Source organism: Alnus glutinosa, chromosome 10, assembly GCF_958979055.1.
Source record: "Alnus glutinosa chromosome 10, dhAlnGlut1.1, whole genome shotgun sequence".
In the NCBI taxonomy this organism is placed as follows: Eukaryota; Viridiplantae; Streptophyta; class Magnoliopsida; order Fagales; family Betulaceae; genus Alnus; species Alnus glutinosa.
Genome location: NC_084895.1, coordinates 14,425,551 through 14,449,059, shown reverse-complemented (window position 1 = coordinate 14,449,059; position 23,509 = coordinate 14,425,551). Strand labels below are relative to the sequence as shown.

The 23,509-nt window shown below is 42.7% G+C and overlaps 1 long non-coding RNA gene across 1 annotated transcript; it reads right to left on the bottom strand.

The window, feature by feature from the left end:
- Positions 1 to 20,117: 20,117 nt before the first annotated feature.
- LOC133880463 (uncharacterized) lies at positions 20,118 to 22,737 on the bottom strand. The gene is made up of 3 exons (XR_009902294.1): positions 22,593 to 22,737; positions 21,593 to 21,649; positions 20,118 to 20,390 (listed from the first exon to the last, which is right to left on the bottom strand). It is a non-coding gene; the product is annotated as an uncharacterized LOC133880463 (long non-coding RNA).
- Positions 22,738 to 23,509: the final 772 nt, after the last annotated feature.

Here is a 23,509-nt window from a genome sequence, read left to right as displayed (position 1 = left end):
TTTTCGTGTTTTCGATTCTCGAAACAATTATTTTCTCTTTTCTTTGAATACATGCTCTCTCTCTCTCTCTCTCTCTCTCTCTCTCTCATCCTTTTTTTTATAATTGGGATAATTGCACCACCGGTCCTTAGGGTATGCCATAATTACAAATCACTCATATGGTTTAAAAAGTTCATGGGAGGTCCTTGTGGTTAACTGTAATTACAAATCGATCCATTGAGCCGAATTCCGTTAATTTTTCTTTACAAATTCCGTTAAATACCATGTCAGCGCCACATCAAACCAATAAAATGACAACATATGTCCATCTTAATGAAAAAAATAAATAAATAAACTTTTTTTTTTTTTAAAAAAAAAAAAAAGTAAAATTCAAAATAAAAACAAAAAAAAAGGGAGGAGGTGGCATGCCGCCACCCCCAATGGCCTGAAGGCCATCCCCAGACCTTCTAGGGTGGCTTGATAGCCACCCCCAGCGTTTGGGAAGGCCGCGACCACCCCCAGAGGTGGCCAAGGGTGGCGGGCGGCCACCCCCAGTGGCCAGGGGTGGCCATAGGGCCAATCCTAGTAGGTCCAGGGGTGGCCTGAAGGCCACCCCCAAGCCATTAGGAATGGCTACACGCCACCACCAGCGGCGACCCCCATTGGTTGGGGGTGGCCAAGCCAACCCAAACGGGTGGCTGGGCCACCCCTTCCTTTTTCTTTTTTCTTTTTTCTTTTAAAAAAAAGTTTATTTATTTATTTTCTAATAAATTTATATTTTTTTATTAAGATGGACAAGTGTCACAATCTTATTGGTTTGATGTGGCGCTAACGTGGCATTTAACAGAATCTATCAAAAATTTTAAAGGAATTTGACTCTAATGATCGATTTGTAATTATAGTTTATCACAACGATCTCCCATTAACTTTTTTAAATTATAGGGAGTGATTTGTAATTATGGCATACCCCATAGACCTGTGGTGTAATTATCCCTTTATAATTTTTCAAGTACTTAGTCTCTTTCTCTTTACTATTTGAAAACTAAAACTTTGGAAGATATTTTATAATTTCAAAAACTGTCTTTTCAAAATAACGTCTCAATAAAAAAAAAAAAATCATGTAATAATGTATGGAACTTTTCTTTTTGAAATGGCATCTCAATAATGAAACAATTCATGGAGTAGTATAAGAACACAATTTAGTATTTATTGCATAAGGCATAAAAATAAAATAAAATAAAATTTTAATTGTAACCACTTATCTAAATAATTAATTGTAATACACTCTTTAAGTTCTACCTCAAATTTTTTGGACCGCCGCCTATTTGTCCGGCTCTCTAGTTTCTCATCTCTAAGGTGAAAGTTAGGGTTGTTGGTTATTGTCTCTTCCCAGCTTCCAATGTAGGAGTTGTATGGTTGCTCTGTTTTCCCTTTTTCTCCCTATTGTTTAGGCTTTGTTAATAACGAAAGGATTAACAATGGTTGAGAGTGATGGGATTCTTCCCCTTACTAAAGGGCAGAAACAGGGTATCTCTATTGGTGATGATGAGATAGAAGATTTGAGGATAAAGGGTTCAAAGTGCCTTGTTGGAAGACTTGGTGATGCAAAGAAGATCAATGAGGAAGCTTTCAAATCAGTGCTTACTCGAATATGGCGCATCAGAGGTCATCTCTTCTTTAAGGAAATTCAGGATAACCTATGGTTATTCGAATTTTCTGATGAGGAGGATCAATGACGTGTTCTGGAGGGCCGCCCGTGGTCTTATGACCGCACCCTATTGATTTTGAATGTTTTCAACGGTAAAATACCACCGTCCCAAATGGTGTTTGACAGTTCACCTATATGGATTCAAATCCATGATATGCCGTTGGGATGTATGAATCGGGTGGTGGCGAGGAAGGTTGGAGAATCCCTTGGTCGGGTGGAAGAGGTGGCTATTTGCAGAAGACAATATGGGGTAGGGAAGAAGCTTGAGAATCCGTGTGGCTATAGATCTCTTCCGACCTTTGGAGCGGGGGAGGACACTATTAATGACGGGAAACCAGTGTTGGGTTCATTTCAAATATGAAAAACTGCCATCTTTCTGTTACAGATGTGGCAGAAACCTTCACTGCCTGAAGGGTTGCCTTGAAAAGATTCCTATGAAGAAAAACATATTGAAGGAGCCCCTGCATGAGGCTCATGGCTCTGTGCAGACGATCTAGCTTGAGGACCTAAATTTGTTGAAGGGCAAAGAGGGACTCGGTCTCCTTCTCCAGTTGATGGGGAGGCGCAGGGCGAGACCTAGACGGAGGCGACACTAGGAAAGGAAAGATTTCTGTTGGGGATAAAATCAACCCCGAGGGCACGTGGATCTTAACCGTGAATCACCTCAATGTTACATCTCGGACATTTATCATGACCCTGTATAAAGATTGTCTGGATATGGTAACACCTCAGACCTACCGAACTCAATAACTGTGCAAAATATCCCGAGATCTCCTAATATGATCGGAGCGAACCTGGATTTTGCTGCCTTATTCAAATCTCTTGAAGATAAGGTCGAGATTCAAACCAACTGGGACTCAAACTCTTAGTCCAGTTGGGTTTCGAGAATCCCAGTAGGTTTGTAACGTAACCATAAGCCTATAAATAAGACTACAACACTAGGTATCTTCTACACACAGATTCTCTGAGCTTTTGAGATTATTGATATTCTTCAGAAAATTAGTTTGAACTGACTTAGGCATCGGAGTGGGAGAAGTCGACACCCCCGACTAGTTGTTTGTTATTTTGCAGGTTTCGATCTAAGCCAATTAAGGGAGACAACAAATTACAAGTCGACACGTCACCATACCAAAAACTGTACCAACAATTTGGCGCCGTCTGTGGGAACGATTATTCATTTCTTATAAAAATCCGTCATGGTGACTACGCGACATTCTAATCCGGCCCAAAACAAAACTCATGAAGAAGAATGATGCCCTAATCTAGGCCGAGATGATGTTCGCAGAGAAGCGGAGTCTGCCAATCCAGAGGCCAGAATAACCCAGCTGAGCCGACAATTGGCTCAGGCGCAGAAGAATGTGGAGGACTTGCTGGCTCAGAATGCCTTGCTGACAGCTGCTCAGACACCACCACCATTAAATCATCATGAGGTCGAAGGAACAAATCCTAATGGAAACCCGGAAGGGTTAGGGGAGAGAGCCGAGCCACGGATCGAAGACCATGCGGAGCCTGTTAACCCGGTTCAACCCCCACCAACGGATGCTGAAAGAATGCTGCAGTAGATGGTCCTAGACCTAGATACAAAGTATGATGCACTGTCGAGAACTATGGATCGAAAACGCGATGGGAAAGAATCTCTTGTGGATAACCTCTTCCAGTACAAGGAGTCTATATTCACCAAAGAAGTATCCAACTTCGACATGCCCGAAAAATTTAAGGTACCCAAAATCTCTGTTTTTTCAAGAAGTGGAGACTCGATGGAGCATCTGGATAATTTCTGCTCTCATATATCCTTGCATAAGACACCCGACGATGTGGCATGCCGGGCTTTTTCTCTCACCTTGTCCGGAAAGGCCTGAGACTGGCTCAGAAACCTTCTTCCAAGGTCAATTGATAATTTCGATACCCTTGGTCGGAAGTTCCTGGCCTAGTTTGTGTCCGAAAGGATCAGGAATCTTTGAAAGATTATATGTGGAGGTTCAACCAGGAGAAGTTGGAGATGGAAAGCGCGCCAGACGATTTTATTTATGGTGCAATTTTCCAAGGGCTGAAGAAAGATGGACCGTTGATGGCTGACTTGGTGTTAAAACCACCAAAGATCTCCATACCTTCATGGTAAAGATGGACAGGTACATTAATCAGGAGGAAACGCTCCGAGCCCTTCTCGATGATTCTCAGTAGTAGCCTTCCATCGAGAAACCCAAGGGAAAGAAGAATTCTGAGGCCACACAGGATGCTAGTCCTGAGGAGTACAAGAAGGCAAAGAAGAATTTCGGAGATTACAAGTGGACTAAAAAAAAAATCCAAACTACTAGAGGCCGAGGCCCATCCCAAGAAATCCGCCTCCACGCTTGGCTCACAAATACTGTGCATTCCATGATTCATATGGTCACCTGACTGAGCAGTGTGTATCACTGAGACAAGTGATTGAGAAGTTCATTAAAAATGGGAAGTTGGTCCGATTTCTCGTCAATGAGAGAAACCAACAGGAGCGGGACCAATATCCGCGGCCAAGAAGAGAAGAAGATCGAAATGAAAGGAGAAACTATCAATCGAGGCGGGAAGAGAGAAGAGGTAGAAGCAGAGAACCAGCACCTCGGCCTCGAGAGGATGAAAGAAGGGAAAGAAGTAGGAGTAGAGCTTGGCAGGAACAGTAAGGCAACCTTCCCATCATACACACCATCTTGGGAGGATTTGGAGGTGGAGGAGAGTCTAATTCGGCTCGAAAGGCTTACGCCAAGCAGCTGGATGATTTCGAAGTGTATTCAGTTCAAAAGCCCCCCATGACTTAGAAATGTAACCCTATGGTTATAGGGTTTTCGGATGATGATTATGCTGGAGTCTCACTTCCGCACACAGACGCCCTTGTGGTCACTCTAACAATAGCGAATTATCAAACTCGACGGATCCTTGTTGACACAGAGAGCTCGGCCGACATTCTGTTCAAGTCAGCCTTTGACTACATGGGAGTCCCACAGGAGAAGGTGGTCCCAGTCTCATGCCACTTATTGGGATTCGCTGGAGAGAAGGTGCTGCCTTTCGGTTTGATTGATCTCCCTGTTACGGCAGGGACTTATCCGAGGCAAAAGGTCATCATGGTGAAGTTCCTGATAGTTGACAGAACGTCCGCATACAATGCCATTTTTGGAAGGACAGCTCTCAACGATTTGAAACCTGTGACCTCAACACCACATCTCAATATGAAGTTCCCAACGGAAGAAGGAGTTGGAGTGGTTAAGGGGGACCAAAAGGAGGCAAGACGTTGTTACAACTTGTCACTAAAAATCACCCCGGAGCAGCACAATCTGGGTGAGAAAGTTAAGGAAGACGGGAAATAGCAATCACTGTTGGGGGAGCCTATGGAAGGCTTGGAGGAGTTCGAAATAGGTGATCCGGGAAAGAAAGTTCGTATAGGCTCACAACTCCCCCAACATGTGAAGGAAGATCTGTGGCATTCCTGAAGCACAACAGTGATGTATTTGCTTGGAGCCACGAAGATATGTTGGGGATAGATCCCATGATTATTGTCCACAAGCTGAATGTGGAACCGAGTCATTGACTAGTGAAGCAAAGAAGAAGAACTTTCACTGCTGAACGAAATCAAGCTTTTTCGGAAGAGGTAGAGAAGTTGTTAAAAGCCGGATTTATCCGGGAGGTGGATTACCCCGAATGGCTAGCCAATGTGGTACTAGTAAAGAAATCCAATGGAAAGTGGAGGATGTGTGTAGACTTCACTGACTTAAATAAAGTATGCCCGAAGGATAGTTTTCCCTTTTCTAGGATCGATCTATTGGTGGATTCGACGTCCGGGCATGAGCTCCTAAGCTTTATGGATGCTTTTTCGGGATACAACCAGATTTACATGGAGGAAGCAGATCAAGAGAAAACCTCTTTCATCACAGATCGAGGACTCTACTGTTATAAGATAATGCTCTTCGATTTGAAGAACGTAGGAGCCACTTATCAGTGACTGGTCAACAGGATGTTTCAGAGTCACATTGGCAGAAACGTTGAAGTGTACATAGATGACATGCTGGTTAAAAGCATCCGGGCAACCAAATACATAGAAGACCTCCGAGAAACTTTCTAGACTTTAAGAAAGTACAAGATGAAGCTTAACCCTATGAAGTGTGCCTTCGGAGTTTCGTCAGGAAAATTTCTAGGTTCATGGTGTATCAGAAGGGTATCGAAGCAAATCCAGAGAAGGTCAAGGCTGTCTTTGAGATGGAGGCACCGAGAACAACGAAACAACTCTAACGGCTGACAGGAAGAATTGCTACCTTGAACCGATTCATTTCACGGTCAACAGATAAGTGCCTTCCCTTCTTAAAATTTTGAGAAAAGCGTTTACGTGGAGTGAGGAATGTGAGGAAGCTTTCGGAAAGTTGAAGGAATACTTATCGAACCCTCCCTTGTTGAGCCGCCCTACTGAAGGGGAAATACTCTATCTCTATTTGGCAGTGTCCCCCTCAGCGGTAAGCTCGACTTTAGTTAGAGAAGATGCGGGGATTCAAAAACCAGTCTACTTTACAAGTAAGACACTTCAAGAAGCAGAGGAAAGATATCCTCGGATCGAAAAGTTGGAGTTCGCTTTGATTGTCTCGACCAGGAGATTGAGGCCATATTTTCAGGCTCATGCTATTCAAGTCTTAACGGAGTATCCAATGAAGAAGGTTCTGCAAAAGCCTGACCTCTCGGGAAGGTTACTCAACTGGGCAATGGAACTCAGACAATTCGATATCGAGTTTCATCCTCGGACAGCTATCAAGGGGCAGGTTCTGGCGGATTTCTTGGTAGAATTTTGCAACATCCCCAAAGTGGAAGAACTTCCTAAAGAATTAACCTGGGTCGTGTATGTGGATGGTTCCTCGGCACGGGGCAGAAGCGGGGTAGGTGTCCTCATCAGGAATCCTGAATGTCAAGAGTTCGGTTTTGCTATAAAACTGGACTTTGTCACAACAAATAATGAAGCAGAATATGAAGCCATAATTGTAGGTTTAGCATTATCCCGAGAAATGGGAGCAACTAATGTTGAAATCCGAAGTGATTCTCAAGTAGTGGTGGGTCAAGTTCAAGGACAATTTGAAACACAAGAAGATTGAATGGCCAGATACCTAGACCAGGTGCGCCAATTCCAATCTTATTTTGAAAGGGTCGTTATCACAAAGATACCTCGGGAGGAAAATATCCGAGTAGATGAATTCTCGAAGATAGCATCAGGAACAGATGAAGAGATTGAAGCGTCAAGACTGCAGATTATTGTTCTGACCGAGCCGTCCATAACCCTGAAGACTAATGTCATGGAAGCAGATACAACGCCGAACGAACCAAAATGAGCTACAGAGATTATTCAGTTTATGAGAAATGGGTTGTTACCCCAAGACAAGGTTGCGGCTCGGAAGTTGAAGATTCAAGCAACACGGTTTTGCCTCCTCGGAGAAGTATTATATAAAAGGGGATACTCTGAACCCCTGCTCAAATGCCTCTCTAAGACCGAGGCGGATTATGTTCTTAAGGAAATCCATGAAGGTGTGTGCGGAAACCATTCGGGAGGAAGGATGCTGGCACAAAAGACCATCCGAGCAGGTAATTATTGGCCTACGATTAGTAAATGAAAAATGAAATTGACTTCTAAAAGACAAGTGTGTGCGAAAAGTGTCAACAAAAATAAGCACAGCAGAAAGTAAAAGACACAGGGATTTTTGTTGACGAAGTAGAAACTCAATTAAGAGAAAAACCACTCCGGGGCAGCCAAATCCAGGAATTCCACTATTTAGAAGACAAAGCTTCATACAAGACAGTAACACTCACATATACCCAATGCAGTGGTCGTATCTTGATCTCTGACGTGTAACCCAACACGAACGCTTCCCAACCAGGTCTCCTACCTGAAGGGGTCTTCAATGGAATCCTTTACCTTAGAGCCGGCACAGCAACAGCACACTTGAAAAGGCTTCAAAGGACATATCACGTCTCTGAGCAGTTGTGGAATTCAATACCAAATTCTTGCAGTTCTCAATGCCCAGGGGCCTCTATTTATAGGCTGGGGGCTCAAATGAGCGTCAGGAAAAATATACCTGGGCGCCGTCCGGACGGTGGACATGGGACGTCTAGACGGACAACTGTGCGACAAGATTTTCCAAAAATTTTGCTGGGAAATCTTTCTTGTTTAAGAGCCGCGTCTGGACAGTGAGACACAGACGTCCGGACTGTTGCACGTTCGCTGCAAGTAATTTCCATATAAGGCTTCGAGCGTCTGGACCATGGGGGATGAATGTCCGGACTGCAATTCTTCAACACACAATTTCCATATCTGCAGTGCGCGCTTCCGGACGGTTGAAGTCGAATCGGTAATTTTCATATTAGTAGCATGCGCGTCCGGACCAAGGCTGACTAACGTCCGGACGGTGATATTTGAATTGCGATTCTTGCCTTAAAGAGACACGCATCTGGACGGGATACCACATCGTCCGGACGGTTAATAGATCTTCCCTTTCTTGGAACTTGGAAAGAAATCTGAAATTGATCGAGTACTGAGAGGCGTCCGGACGTGCTGCTAAAACGTCCAGATGGATGCAAGCTGGGTAGAACCTTCTCGATTATAGTATGGGGTCCGGACGGAATGAACACGTCGTCCGGACGGATGATGCTGGTCTGTATGGCCTCCGGACGGTATGGCATGTCGTCCAGACGGATGGAGCAATGGACAGATGGGCGTCCGGACGGGATGGCTTGATCATCTGGACGACTGACAGAGAACTCGAATTCTTCTGACTTGCAGACAGAATCTTCTGACATCACTCTAAATAGTGGAACCCCTGTTTACAGCATCTTTTACACATAAGTGATTTTGTCCAAACAGAATGAGGCCAAAATACTAACAGTAAAGATTCAGCTCTTCTTGTAAAGCATTGTGACAAATGCTAGAGGTTCTCGAGAATTATGAAGACAACGCCCGAGAAGCTCACTCCCCTCACTTCTCCATGGCCATTTGCGAAATGAGGGGGTGGACATTGTCGGCCCAATGCCTGTAGGGAAAAGGGGTCGGAAGTTCTTAGTTGTAGCTGTAGACTATTTCACTAAATGGGCAGAAGCAGAAGCATTAGCAGCTATAACTACAACGAGCATCACAAGTTTCCTTTGGAAGTCGGTGGTGTGTCGGTTCGGAATCCCTCATGCGTTTGTAACAGACAATGGGAAGCAGTTTGACTGTGAACCATTCTGGAGGTGGTGTTCAGAACTTCGAATCCGAAACTACTATGCCTTGATACTATATCCAAAGGCAAACGGGCAGGTCGAGGCGACAAACAAAACCCTGGTAAGGACATTGAAAAAAAAGATCGAAAAGAAGAAATGAGCATGGGTTGAATATAGTCCAGAGGTGCTCTGGTCATACCAAACCACAAGGAGAACTCCAATAGGCGAGACGCCATTCTCACTCGCCTATGGGATCGAAGTTGTGATACCAGCTGAAGTGGGATCCCCGAGTTTTCGTGTAGCTTACTACAATCCCGAGCTCAATGACGAAAAAGCCAAGTTACATCTGGATCTTTTGCAGGAGAAAAGAGATGACGCTCAAGTTACATGGGCAGCATATCAGAATCGAACAGCTCGGTACTTCAACATATCGGTGGTCCCTAAAAAGTTTCAGCTCGGAGATTGGGTACTCAGGAAAGTGAGCTTAATGACAAAAGATCCAGCAGAAGGCAAAATGGCACCAAAATGGGAAGGTCCTTATAAGGTAGTAGGATGCCATCAGAAAGGAGCTTATCGCCTGATGGCCGAGACAGGAAAGATGCTTCTAAGATTGTGGAACACCGAGCACTTGAAGAAGTATTATATTTAATTTTTTGTTTTTTCTCTACAAGATTTAACATCAATAAAGAAGATCTCTTTCCAATTCGTTTTAAAACTTGTGGAAGTATAAGAAATAGCCCGACTCCCCCCCTTGAACGACTCGAAAGAGTTATGGTGGGGATACCCAGAAAAAAATCCGCACGAATCCTTGCCTCAGACAACCCAAAAGGGTCATGGAAAGGATTCAAATAAAAGAAACTCCTCAGTTGAGGTTAAGAATTTGCTCGAGTCCTTTCCTCGAAAAACCCGAAAGGGTTATGGGAAGGATATCAAGGCAAGAAACTCCTCTGTCAGTCCAACGCCGAAAGAAAGGAAGAACTGGCAGTCCTCAGGAATTGATTGAACTTTACTAAGAAGAAAGCAGCAGTCCGGAACAGATTAAAAGCACTTCTTCATCCGATTTCTCCAAAGATGATCAAGCTACATCAACATCCACTCTACTCTCCTCCTCGAACAACTCGAGAGAGTTATGGTGGGGATGCTCAGAGAAGAATCCGTCCAAATCCTTTCCTCGGACAACCCAAAAGGGTCATGGAAAGGATACAAAGGGAAGAAACCCATCGGTTGGGGGTTTCAGAAGGGATGAGGATTAGAATCCTCCCGATTCCTTTCCTCGAACAACCTGAAAGGGTCATGGAAAGGATACATAGGGAAGAAACCCCTCTGTTGGGGGTTTCCAAAGGGATAAGGCTAAGGATATCCAGAAAAGAATCCGTCCGAATCCTTTCCTCGAACAACCCGAAAGGGTCATGGAAAGGATACAAAGGGAAGAAACCCCTCGGTTAGGGGTTTCCGAAGGAATTAAGTAAGAATATCCTGATAAGAATCTGCCCAAATACTTTCCTCGGACAACCCGAAGGGGTCATGGAAAGGATTCAATGGGAAGAAACCCCTCGGTTGGGGGTTTTCGAAGGGATAAGATTAAGAATTGGCCTGAGTCTTTTCCTCGGACGACCCGAAAGGGTTATGGAAAGGTTACCAAGGTGAGATTGAAGGTTTCTAGATGCTAAGGATATGGATCATGTAAATACAGTCTCCGCAAGGAAGAAAAGAGGTAAGGAAATTGAAAGTTCAATAAACGATTTATAAAAATCTTTTACAGGTTACAAAGATTTCAAAAGAAAGAAAGAAAGATTCAGGCCCGGAGAACAGCCCTTAGTCCGCAGCTTCTTCAAGAGGGTCCTCTCGGGGATCCGGTGTGTCAGCACCCCAACTCGAAACATCAGGCCTGAAATCTTTACCGAAGTCTTCCATTTCTTGGACTGCTTCGTCCGAAATTCCTACTAGAAGCGGCCCAACAGTTTCGGGGTCGAACTTATATTGAGGGTTCTTGACCAAAGTTTGAAAATTTTTGAACCCCCAGTTGAATCCCTGACCCCAGCGCTAGTCTCAAAGAAATGGCACATAGCTTAGCTGCTTCAGATAGCGCTTCAGTTTCGCTTGGCCTGCGTCATATCTAGCTCTAAGTCTAATTAAAAGACTCTCCGAACGGTCCTGTGCCTTGACAGCTTTGTCTCTTTCAGCCTCAAGCCTTTCAACTTCGGCTTTCACGGTCTCCCTTTCGACTTCAGCATTTTTTCAGCATTCTTGCACACTTCAGAGCATTCGTTTTGCACGGCCCGCAGGCGAGAAGCTAGTTGATCTGCACGATCAAGTTCAGCAGAAAGACTCGCGACAGAGCGAGTATACCGCTCATTTGCTTCAAACACTTCCTTTTCTAAACGAACTTTGGTAGAGCGCTCCTCGGATATAATTAAATCTCGGGAAGCAAGCTCTTCGTCCCTGGATTGAAGGAGAGCCTTGAAAGTTGCTACTTCCTTCTCTAGGACCGAGAATCGAGCTTGCACTTCGGGAATTGGAACAGCAGGTTGCACTTCTTGACAATTTTCATATCTTTGCCAGATGGCTGTCATCTTCACCAAAAGCTATAAAGAAAAAAGAAGGTAAATTTAGAATGAAGTGATTAAATTTGGTTCAAATAAAAATTTGTTCTTGGAAGCTTACCTGGTAATGGGAGATAAGAATGCCTTGGGCAATTCTCTCAGGGGAAGAAGTCCCTGCGTTCCCCAGGAACCCTTCGAGAATTAGGCTTTTAATGGCTTCCATCCGATGACCAAGAAGGCCTCTACCCAAAACTTTGAAGGCCGCTATAAATCTAGAAGAAGAGCTAGGTCCCACAGAAGGAGCAGCTTCCGTATTCGGTGCTGCCTCTGACTCATTAGATCTTGGATTGCTAGCCTCGATGTTGGATCTGTCTTGATCAGAAGCTTCGAGATGTTGAGTTACCTCGGAAATGATGGACTCGGTGTTGTCCCTTGACCTTTCAAACACTTCGAGATGTTGAGTCACTTCGGACTGATTTGTGCCCTCTACTTCAAGGTCAGCACCTGGCCTGTTCTGGGCTCCAGCTTGTGGAGGAACTTCTAGCTGTTCGGTACTTATCCTTTCGGGCGTTTCAGTTTGAACTTCTTCGGTATGATTAGAAGCCGTGGATGATTCTGGAGCCGTAGCATGCTCCCTTTCGCCCTCGCAATTAGGAGGTGGAGGAGTCCTTGGACGCTCTATGGAAGGAGTCCGAGGAGTATGCTCTTCCACCATGTGTTCCGAGAAAGTTTCATTATGGGGGGTGTTAGCATTCTCATCCCTCTCTTTAGCAAACTCCTCGCCCGAAGGAATAGATTCTTGTCGAAACTCCTCGGCATCAGAAGGCCTTATGAATGGCTTAGCCCACATCTTCCGCTAGGCGATCTTGGGCACTGAATTTCTTTTTTTCGCTGCATGCTTCACTCCATGCGTTGCTGGCATGGGACGGGCTTCAAGTGTTGGTTCGCCTTCCTCTCCTAATCTTCCTAGCACTGGACTTGTGGCCACATAGGCACCAGTATTTGTTTCCTCGAGAGGAATATCTAAGCCTTGAGACGTCTCGGAACTAGATTCATCTCTTAGGCCAAAATGGGGTAGGGAGCCAGCTTCTCGGGTTGGAGAGACTTCCAAAACAAAACCCCGAAAGCTCACTGAGCCCTCATCAGTGTTGGTTTTTGCCGAGGATATCCTCCGAGAAGTCCTTTTTGCACCTAAGGCAGCTAGTGGGATGTTCCACTTCTTCCTCAAGGGAACATCCTCGGGAATTTCTTCAACTCTGGCAGGAGGTCTCTTCTTGATGACAGGCCTCGGAGACGGGGGTGCATCTCCCTTTTTCTTGGCAGCCCCTCTTTTGGTGATCGTCTTCTTATTCCTCGGAATGTTATATCCAGGAAATTGCCTCAAATTCTCCTCGGTCACAAGGTTGTCAAAATCAATTTCCTTAAACCTCTCAACTTTAACCCTAACTGCAGACCAGTCGCTTATTTTCATGACATCTTCCCGATTCGGACATGCTAATTGGAGGGGGTTCACTTCGGTCAAGCCACAATAGTTGCCAGGTCCGAGGCATCCTATGGTTCTTAGGCAAAATAGTACCTTCAGGGCATTCCCATTCCCTAGAAACTCAAAAGAACTGTTGCTCCCAGAACTTGTTGTTTGTCAACCCACTCTTAAGTTTGATGAATATAGTGGGGTGACGAACAGACAACTTGATCATTCCCTCTGAAGTCTGCCTCGGCCTATAGATCTTTAAGAATTTAAGAATCTTCATCTCCTTCTTCAATATTAGCCTCCAAAGGATGTACGAAGCGAATAGATATCTCTAGGCGTTGGGCATGATCTGACTAGGAGCAACCATTAGAAAGAGGACGAAGTCCCATGCAATCTCCGAGAAGGGTAGCTGGAGTCCAGCCAGGAACATCCTTTCGAATAAAGTGACATTGCCGTCATCAATAACTTAAGCCCCAGGGGTCTGATAAAACATCCTCACCGTAGGAGGAATGTCATAGTTCAGCCATAATACACCCTCATGCCTTTCAAAGAGGGTGGTTTCCACCTTGCTTTCCAGGGGAGAAAGGTCTATGTGGTCGTCGGACCTTTTGGTTTGAACTCAAAAGTATGTAGAAGGATGAATAATGAAAGCAGTCAAAACATTAAATATTCCCCCACGCATCCAAAATATCAAGAGGCGCATCATTTCAGTATCTCTGAAAATTGAAGGGGCGTACGTTTCAAATCCAGGAATTAAATGGATCACGAAAAAACGCAACCTCGAGAATATCTCATCATGATTATAAAGGAGTGGCGGTGTCAGGGCTTCCGTCATTTTGAGGGAAAAGCGGTAAAGTTCAAACGTTCAAACTTTCAAAAAGGCGCAGCATTTATGACAAAAGTAATAGCAGAGTACGGCTTCGCAGGCGATAGATAATTCCCTTAATTTCAATTTATTTTTGAAATTAGAGAATTATGGGGGTAACTGTTGGGGATAAAATCAACCCTGAGGGCACGTGGATCCTAACCGTGAATCACCTTGGTGTTACATCTCGGACATTTATCATGACCCTGTATAAAGATTGTCTCGATATCGTAACACCTCGGACCTACCGAACTCAGTAACTGTGCAAAATATCCCGAGATCTCCTAATGTGATCGGAGAGAACACGTTTCACATATCTACGCCTCGGGGTGAAATATCCTGAGATCTCCTAGTGTGATAGGAGCGACCATGTCTTGGATATCTATGCCTTGGGGTGATATATCCCGAGATCTCCTAATGTGATCGGAGAAAACTTGTCTCAGATATTTGCGCCTCGGAGAATTGATTGAAGCACTCTACAACAATCTCGAAAGTATCTTCTTAAACTCAACTTTAAATTCGACTAATAAGTAATTAAATGTTAAACAGAACACTGGTATGAGTTCATCCCTGAAGCTAGAGCGCTGTACAATGAGATAAGGCCCATATCCAGGAAGCCTAGAGGCTAATCTTTATCCCATAATTAGTGGGATAAGGCCGTAATGGAATAGAACAAGGATTGAAGAAGCAGAGTGCTATCCAACCTAGATTCTGCTGCCTTATTCAAATCTCTTGAAGATAAGGTCGAGATTCAAACCAACTGGGACTCAAACTCTTAGTCCTGTTGGGTTTTGAGAATCCCAGTAGGTTTGTAACGTAACCATAAGCCTATAAATAAGACTACAACACCAGGTATCTTCTACACACAGATTCTCTGAGCTTTTGAGATTATTGATATTCTTCAAAAAAATTAGTTTGAACTGACTTAGGCATCGGAGTGGGAGAAGTCGGCACCCCAGACTAGTCATTTGTTATTTTGCAGGTTTCGATCTAGGCCAATTAAGGGAGACAACAAATTACAAGTCGACACGTCACCATACCGAAAACTGTACCAACAGTTTCCTTCTCTTGATGTTCAGCCAGATATGGCACCTCAAAATCTGGGAGAGCTTAATTTGGCAAAGGATCCAGTTAGGAAGGAGGCCATTTATGGAAAGGATTCAACGGATTCCATAAATTTGAAAATGGAGCGTTTGTCAAAGCTCGGGCATGACATGTCGAAATCAAACCTTGTTGGCTAGGACGTGGAAGTCTCATATCGAGAGAAGAAAATAAGCCGCACCTCAAAGCCCAATCACGTGGATGGGCTGGATACTTATAAGGGAGGCCCACCTATTCTAAATAATGAAGTTCCATGCAAACAGTACGCCCGAGTTCCCAAACATCCAGAACCTACACTCGTTAAGTCTAAAATTGGAACCTCTACGGGGTGAAACCAGAGGAGGGTGGAGAAGGCTGATTCCAAGCAGGGTCATGATGATGTACAACATGCTGGCCTATCAGGAGGGGGCCAGTTTAAGTAGTGAAAAAGGCTAGCAAAGGGCTAGAAGGCAGGGAAGGGGGAGTTTTCGAGCAACTGTTCTTTGCCAGAAAAGAGAAATTCTGAAGATGTGGCGAGGGAGGCGGTACCATTTTCTCAAGCTACGGCGGAGATGAGGTATGAGACTAGAACCCTAGCTATTGAAAATTTATTAGCGGAGGTTGAGGATCAGCCCCGCCAACAACAATGAGTATCATCAGTTGGAACTGTCGAGGGCTTGGGAACCCTCGACGAATTCGTGACCTTCGCAAGATTGTGAAGGAGAAGTGCCTCGGGATTGTGTTTCTCATGGAAACTCGAATGAGTAACACAAAGTTGCAATTTATTAGAAGTTCGTGTGGTTTTAAAGGATTATTCTCTGTGGATCTTATTGGGCAGAAAGGTGGTTTGGCCCTGTTTTGGAAGGACCAAAGGGAAGTAACGATTGTCAACTATTCGACCAGTCATATACATGCCCAAATTTTTATGGAACCCTTTGAATCCTCTTGGTCCTTTATCAGTTTCTATGGAAATCCGGATAGGGCGAGAATGAAGGGATCTTGGTAATTGCTCCAACATCTCAGCACCTTGTCACTGTTGGAAAGGGTTTGTATGGGTGATTTTAATGAAATCGTTGATAATTCTGAGAAGGTGGGGGGAGCTTGGAGACAGGAGGCACAAATGGAGAGATTTCGATCAATTATCTAATTTTGCCAACTGGTGGACCTTGGTTTTCGTGGGTCTAAATATACTTGGAGCAACAAGAGAGAGGCCGGAGGCTTTATAAAGGAAAGACTGGATAGGGCCATGGCTACCACGAGTTGGTGTGGCCACTTCCCTGATATGTGGGTGGAGGTCTTAGTTGTATGCAGTTCAGATCATATGCTCATATGCTTACATTTGCTAATCTGTCATCAGCCAATTCGCAAGTTCTGTTCCTTCAAATACTGGGCTTGCTGAGATATAGATACTGAATGTGCTGAGGTGGTCAAGACCGCATGGGGAGTCGATACAGGGGCAACTCCTGGTAGGGACGAAATGAAGCAGCTTCTGGGAAGGTGCCAACAAGCTTTGGAAGACTGGAGTTCTAACAAGTATAGACCTATGGGGTTATTAGTGAAAAGACTTACTCGGAGGCTGGAAGTCTTGCAAAGAAACGAACATCTGGGTAACTTGGCTACTATAGCAAAGCTGCAACAGGAAATCGACCATTTATTGGAGATGGAGGATACTCGGTGGAAACAGCGTGCAAAAAGGACTTGGTATCAACACGGAGATCTCAATACTCAATTCTTTCATGCTTGGGCCAACCAAAGAAGAATAATTGTTAGTATTTGGCCTTATTCTGTGTGTGGACAAAATCACTTATGTGTAATGATGTGGTAAACAGGGATTCCACTTTCAGAGTGATGTCAAGATTAGAAGATTCTCAAGTTCCCTGTCAGCCGTTCGGACGATGTGTCATCTCGTCCGGACGCCCGTCTGTCTACTGCTCCATCCGTCCGGACGACGTGTCATCCCGTCCGGACGCCAGACAGTCCAGCATCATCCGTCTGGACGACGTACTCCTTCCGTCCGGACCCCTACACTATATCGAGAAGTTTCTGTTCCAGCTTACTCCGTCCGGACGTTTCAGTAGCACGTCCGGACGCCTATCAGTTCTCGAACGGTTCACTGATTCTTTCCAAGTTCCAAGAAAGGGAAGATCAATCAACCGTCCGGACGATGTGGTATCCCGTCCGGACGCGTGTCTCCGTAAGGCAAGAATCGCAGTTCAAATTTGACCGTTCGGACGTCTGACAGCTGTGGTCCGAACGTTGGTGCATCGTATATGGAAACTGCCGATTCGACTTCAACCGTCCGGACGTCTCCCCCTCATGGTCTGGCCGCACACGCATCAGATATGGAAATTGCGTGTTGAAGTTTAGCCGTCCGGACGCTCTTGCCCCATGGTCGGGACGCGCGAAGCCTAATATGGAAATTACTTGCGGCAGATGTGCGACCGTCCGGATGATCGAGCCATCCCGTCCGAACGATGTTCTTATACAGGAAAGATTTCTCCGTGAAATTTTCGAAAAAATCCTGTCGCACAGTTGTCCGTCTGGACGGTCATGGTCCACCGTCCGGACGGCTCCTAGGCAAATTTTGCCTGACGCTCATTTTGACCCCCAGACTATAAATAGGGGTCCTTGGGCACTTAGAGCTGCAAGAATTCGGTGTGAATTCCACAACTACTCAGAGACGTATATTTCCTCTGAAGCCCTCTTCTAGTGTGCTGTTGCCATGCTTAAACCGAAGTCTATCTTAGAGGTTGGCTCTAAGATAAAGGAGTTCCATTGAAGACCCCTTCAGGTAGGTGAACCTGGTTGGGAAGCGTTCGTGTTGGGTTACACGTCAGAGATCAAGGTACGACCACTGCATCGGTACATGTGAGTGTAACTATCTTGTATCTAGCTTTGTCTTCTGAATAGTGGAATTCCTGGGTTTGGCTGCCCCGGAGTGGTTTTTTTCTTAACTGAGTTTCCACTTCGTCAACAAAAATCTGTGTGTTATTTACTTTCCACTGTGCCTAAATTTTTGTTGACACTTATGCACACACTTTACATTTGAAGTCAAAATTCAATTTTAAATTGGTATCAGAGCTTGGTACACTCTGAGAAGATTAAATTCTTGAGTGCTATTTTTTTTGACTTCTACCATGTCTAAATTGAGTATGAACAATGTTGCTTCTATTTCTCATGATATGTATATGCATAGAACCATGTTTACTAAGCCTGTCATATCTCATAATCATACTCATTCTGTCATAAGGGATAAAGGGGCAAATCAATCTATACCTACGTGTCATCATTGTGGTATTAGTGGTCACATTCGCCCAAATTGTTTCCAAATTAGGTCTCAACAACCTTGGAACAAAAGTCTTATCCCTAGAAAAGAAGAACCAGGTCTTGAAGAACAAGTCAGCATGGTAAGTGATCAGGTTAGTCTCATTAGTGAGAAGTTAGCATACCTCACCCCTAATGAGCAAAAGTTTGTCCTGGATAGAAAACATAGGAAAACTTTCAAACAAGTCTGGGTCAAAAAGGAAGATAATCTTTGCTTAGTTTCCCATACTGCACTAAAAATTCTTGATACTTGTTTGTGATATTTGGATAATGGCTATTCTAAACACATGACAGGTGATAAGACTCTGCTCAAAGAAGTTCAAATGGGAAAAGGCGGGCGAATCACCTATGGAGATGGGAGCCAATCCAGAGTCATCGGTAAAGGGATTGTCGACATCCCAGGCCTAGGAACATCTCATGAAGCCTTATATGTTGAAGGGCTCAAGGCGAATCTCCTCAGCATCAACCAGTTCTGTGATAATGACTTGGTGGTGCAATTCTCCAAGAAGGAATGTAACATATTTGACAGCAGTGGCAGATGGCTCATGGGAGGAGAAAGAACTGCTGACAATTGCTACGGCCTTGCTAGTTTGATTGCAGACCCTCAGATCTTCTGCAACAAAGCAACCATAGATGACAGTGAGCTATGGCACCAGAGGTTAGGGCATCTCAATTTCTCCGATATGTGTAAAATTGCTTGCAAAGATATTGTTAAAGGCCTGCCCAAAATGGAGAAGACTGAAAAAGGAGTCTGTGGGGCTTGTCAACTTGGGAAACAGACTCGAGCTGCTCATAAGAAGACCTCAGGTATTCGTACTTCCAAAAATCTAGAATAACTGCACATGGATCTCATGGGTCCCACTAGAACTGCTAGTCTAGGTGGGAAAAGATATATTCTGGTTATTGTAGATGATTTCTCTCGATTTACTTGGGCCATTCCTATTCGAGAAAAATCTGATGCTTTTGATGTTGCTCAGCATTTGTTCAAGAAAATTCAGGTTGAGCAAAATTACCAGATTATGAGAATCCACAGTGATCATGGAAGAGAGTTCGAAAATTCCAAGTTTGAAGAATTCTGTCTCTTTTATGGAATCAGGCAGGAATTTTCCTCACCTATTACTCCTCAGCAGAATGGAGTTGTTGAAAGGAAGAACAGGGTAATTCAGGAGATGGCTCGTGTGATGATCCACTCAAAGAATCTTGCTCAACACTTCTGGGGAGAAGCTGTAAACACTGCCTGTCATATCATCAATAGGGTCTACCTTAGGCCTGAAACAAACAAGACTCCCTATGAAATTTGGAGAGGTAAGAAACCTACAGTGAAATATTTTAAGACTTTTGGGAGTAAATGTTATATACTTCGTGACAGGGAAAATCTGGGAAAATTTGATACCAAAAGTGATGAAGGCATCTTCTTGGGATATTCCACAAACAGTCGGGCTTACCGGGTCTTCAATAAAAGAACAGAGACTGTGATGGAATCAATAAATGTGATTGTTGATGATGAAGAAGTTCAGAGATCTATCAGCGGGGAAGAAAGACAGATTGATTCAGTTGATTCTTCAGTAGCTCCAATTGATATTATTAAGCCCTCTCCAAAAGAATCTCTGGATGAATCTTCTCCTACCACTTCGGGTTCCACTCCCACTACTTCCGAAGATGAGGATATTCCAGCTAATCCTCCTAGGCAATCATGAGTAAGGCATAATCATCCTCCTTAGCAGATTCTTGGGAATGTAGATGAGGGGCGCAAATTGAGAAGCAGAGTCATTCAGCCTGTGACGACCCCTTTTTTTTTTTTTTTTTTTGAAAACATACAAACGGATCTTCACAGTGGCACGACTATTTGTCGCTCAGCCAACATAACGTACATGTTCCATAACATGTACCTGATATTCAGAGTTACACCTAACACAGCGAAATATAAATATCAATGTGCAGCGGAACACGTATCAATAGCGGAATTACATCTAATACATAACTGTAATCAACAACAAGAGCCATTTACAAGTCTATCTATTTAAGGCTTATAAAACACATTACACTAATTACATACCAAAATACAGGCCAAACAAATACGTGTGCCACGTAGGACACGAGCCATAAATATAATACCCAAAATGCGGACTACCCATGAGTCCGTGACTTATGACTGTCGCGATATGCTCCAATCATAGCATCCCATATGCTAGGTGGACGAGTCAATATTTATATCCGCAAAACCTGCAACCAAAGTATAAATGTATGTACGGTTGCGGGGGTTGCCGCATTCGTACAGGTGGAATTATGAGCCCACCGCCTTAGCATAAATAAATACACTAAGACCTCAGAGGTATACTATTTACTGAGTTTTCGCAAAGAACCAACTTTTCTTTTTCTAGTCATGCGTACACTATAACAGCCACCAATTTTATAAACTTTTGTTTGAAATCCCCCATAACTGATATAGCAAACACCGACTAATAGAAAACATTTAAAAATACTAGGCATCTAAGATTATACGTAGAAGATTTGTTATAGGAAACAATGGCATTTAAATCATGCAACCATCCGATAGAAATATACATAAGTTCTTTTCCATTGAGACTCTTATGCATACTAATACGTCTAGCAAAACTACTCATAGTATAAAAACATCACACTCATGAAAACAATGCTATACATGCTCATGTAAGTTTCTGTTGTATTCCTATGGGGCGTTGGTCCCCCCAATACTAGTTCATGCGTATATTCCTAAGGGCGTAAATCTCCCAATACTAGTTCATGTGTACGTTCGTATGGGGCGTAAATCCCCCTGGGGCGTCGGTCCCCCCATAGTTCATGCGTGTGTTCGTATGGGGCGTATGTCCCCCACTAGTTCATACGTATGGGGTGTATATCCCCCACTAGTTCATGCGTTTGGGGCGTAGATCCCCCTGGGGCGTATATCCCCCACTAGTTCATGCGTTTGGGGCATAGATCCCCCTGGGGCATATGTCCCCCTTCTAGCTCATGCGTTTGGGGCGTAGATCCCCCTGGGGCGTATGTCCCCCTTCTAGTTCATGCCTATGGGGCATAGATCCCCCTAATAGTTTGTTTATGCGTTCATGTTTCATGCTCAATGCTCAATGCTCATGCTTAAATACTATACATTTAATTTTATAATCATGCTTTTAACACATGCTTTCTTCATAAAACATAAACAGTTCTACATGTCATTTCTTAGACAATTTTCATAACTTAAATCTCCAACTTATACTTGCTCTAAAATCGCATATCATATTCATATTTCAAAACATCATCATAATTTCAATATACTCAAAAGTATTCAAAGCATCCAAAACAGATCATAATCAACATACAGTTGGTTCAGGTTTGTAAAACACTATACATTTTGCAATTCATCATATATGAAAATAATACTTCTCAGTGAGTAGAATACTCACCTTGGTTGCGCGGATATTAAGCATTAGGTCTCCTAGACACCACCTTGCAATGTATCACTGTGGAATAAGACATTGCACTATTTAGTACTTTAAATAATTAACACACTAATTAGCACTTGAATCGCTCAAGGCTAAACCGTTGGAAAACCCATCATATTTTAAGGGTTCCAAACGTCTACCCATAAGTCTTAGACACTAATTAAAAATCAAACAATACTAACCCAAAGTATTTACTAATTAGATATTAAAATCACTATTTAACTATTTACTCATAATTTTAATTACTAACCAGCAATTAATTTCACGAACCCATAAATTATTTTCATTAACGCTTATAATAATATTAGCCCTAAAATTATATTCACGAATTTCTAAATTATTTCTCACTAACATTTTCTCAATATCATTAACTCTAATATTATTTTCATTAATCTTTTACAATAATTATTAACTTATTAACTTAAATCATTAACACATTTAAAATAACATTAACCCATAAGAAAATTTTAGGGTTAACTTCGCAAATACTATTTAAACTAAATACATATAATTATTTATTTTTAATAACATTAGAACCTAACCCATAAATACATATTTTTACAAAACTCATATCTAATTTGGGATTAATCATCATTATAACCACAATTAATCCACAAATTAACAGTTTATGTTTTAAACATTTAAAAACCCTAAATTAATTTAATTCATCAAATTAAAGTTTCTAATCTTAACCTATAATTTATAAATCATTACCTCAAACACAATATTATCATTAACCCATAACATTTACTAAAGGTTAATTACATCAAAATATAACTAAAATTAAATACAAAAAATTTAGGCTCGAGGAAAACTCACAAAAATCCACCAAATCAAAACCCATGATTTTGGTAGCCTTAAGCAAGTTTCAACAAGCTCATTACTTAAAGAAAACACTAGATTAAACTCACATTTCAAGATTTCAACCCAAAATAACGAAATTATAAGTTTAGTGTTTTACCTCAAAGCAATCGGTGAAAACGTAGATGCTTACGTGTAGATCGCGTTTTCGAAGACGGATCGAAGATCGAGCCGTTGGATTTTCGTGGATCACAAATTTTCCATGAAAACCCAAAGAAAAAAGTGAGAAATTGTAAGAAAAATGCTCACTGGAGCCTTGGCCATTCGGCCAATTAAATGGCCACATGGCCATTATGTGCGTGAAGGGCATTTGCCCTTCACTTCATTCTTTTTCTTCTTTTATAAAAATGCCACTCATGTCCTTTTTTTTTTTTTTGAAAGACCATCCATACCCCTTTTCATTAAATGGCCATTGGCCTTTGGATTCTTCATGGCCGACAGGCCTTTGTCTTCTTTTAACATATATATATATATATATATATATATATATATATATATATATATATATATATATATTTCTTTTTTTTCTTTTTTTTTTATTCTTTCATTCCTTTAAGGAGACACGCCCCTTCTTGCTTCTTTTTATTTTATTTGGACCTACAAATATCACTTATATATATATTTCATTTACAAGTCAATAAGATAAAAATAAAATACTTCGTTTTATTTTATTACACTAAATAAACTTATTTTATAAATTTTAGTCTTTAAAAATATTCTCTTGCATTTTAAATACACTGTATTAAATTTAATCAATTATTTACTCAAATATATACCTTAATTGTTAAATAATTTCCCAGACATTACACAGCCTGCCAATGAAGTAGCAAATCAAGTCTCCTACAGCTACTATCTTACTCAGACAGAACCCAAGAAAGTAGATGAAGCCCTACAAGATGAAGGATGGGTATCTGCAATGCATGATGAGCTCCATCAGTTTACCAGAAATGATGTCTGGACCTTGCTTCCCAGTCCTGCAGAACAAAATATCATAGAACCAAGTGGATCTTCAAAAAT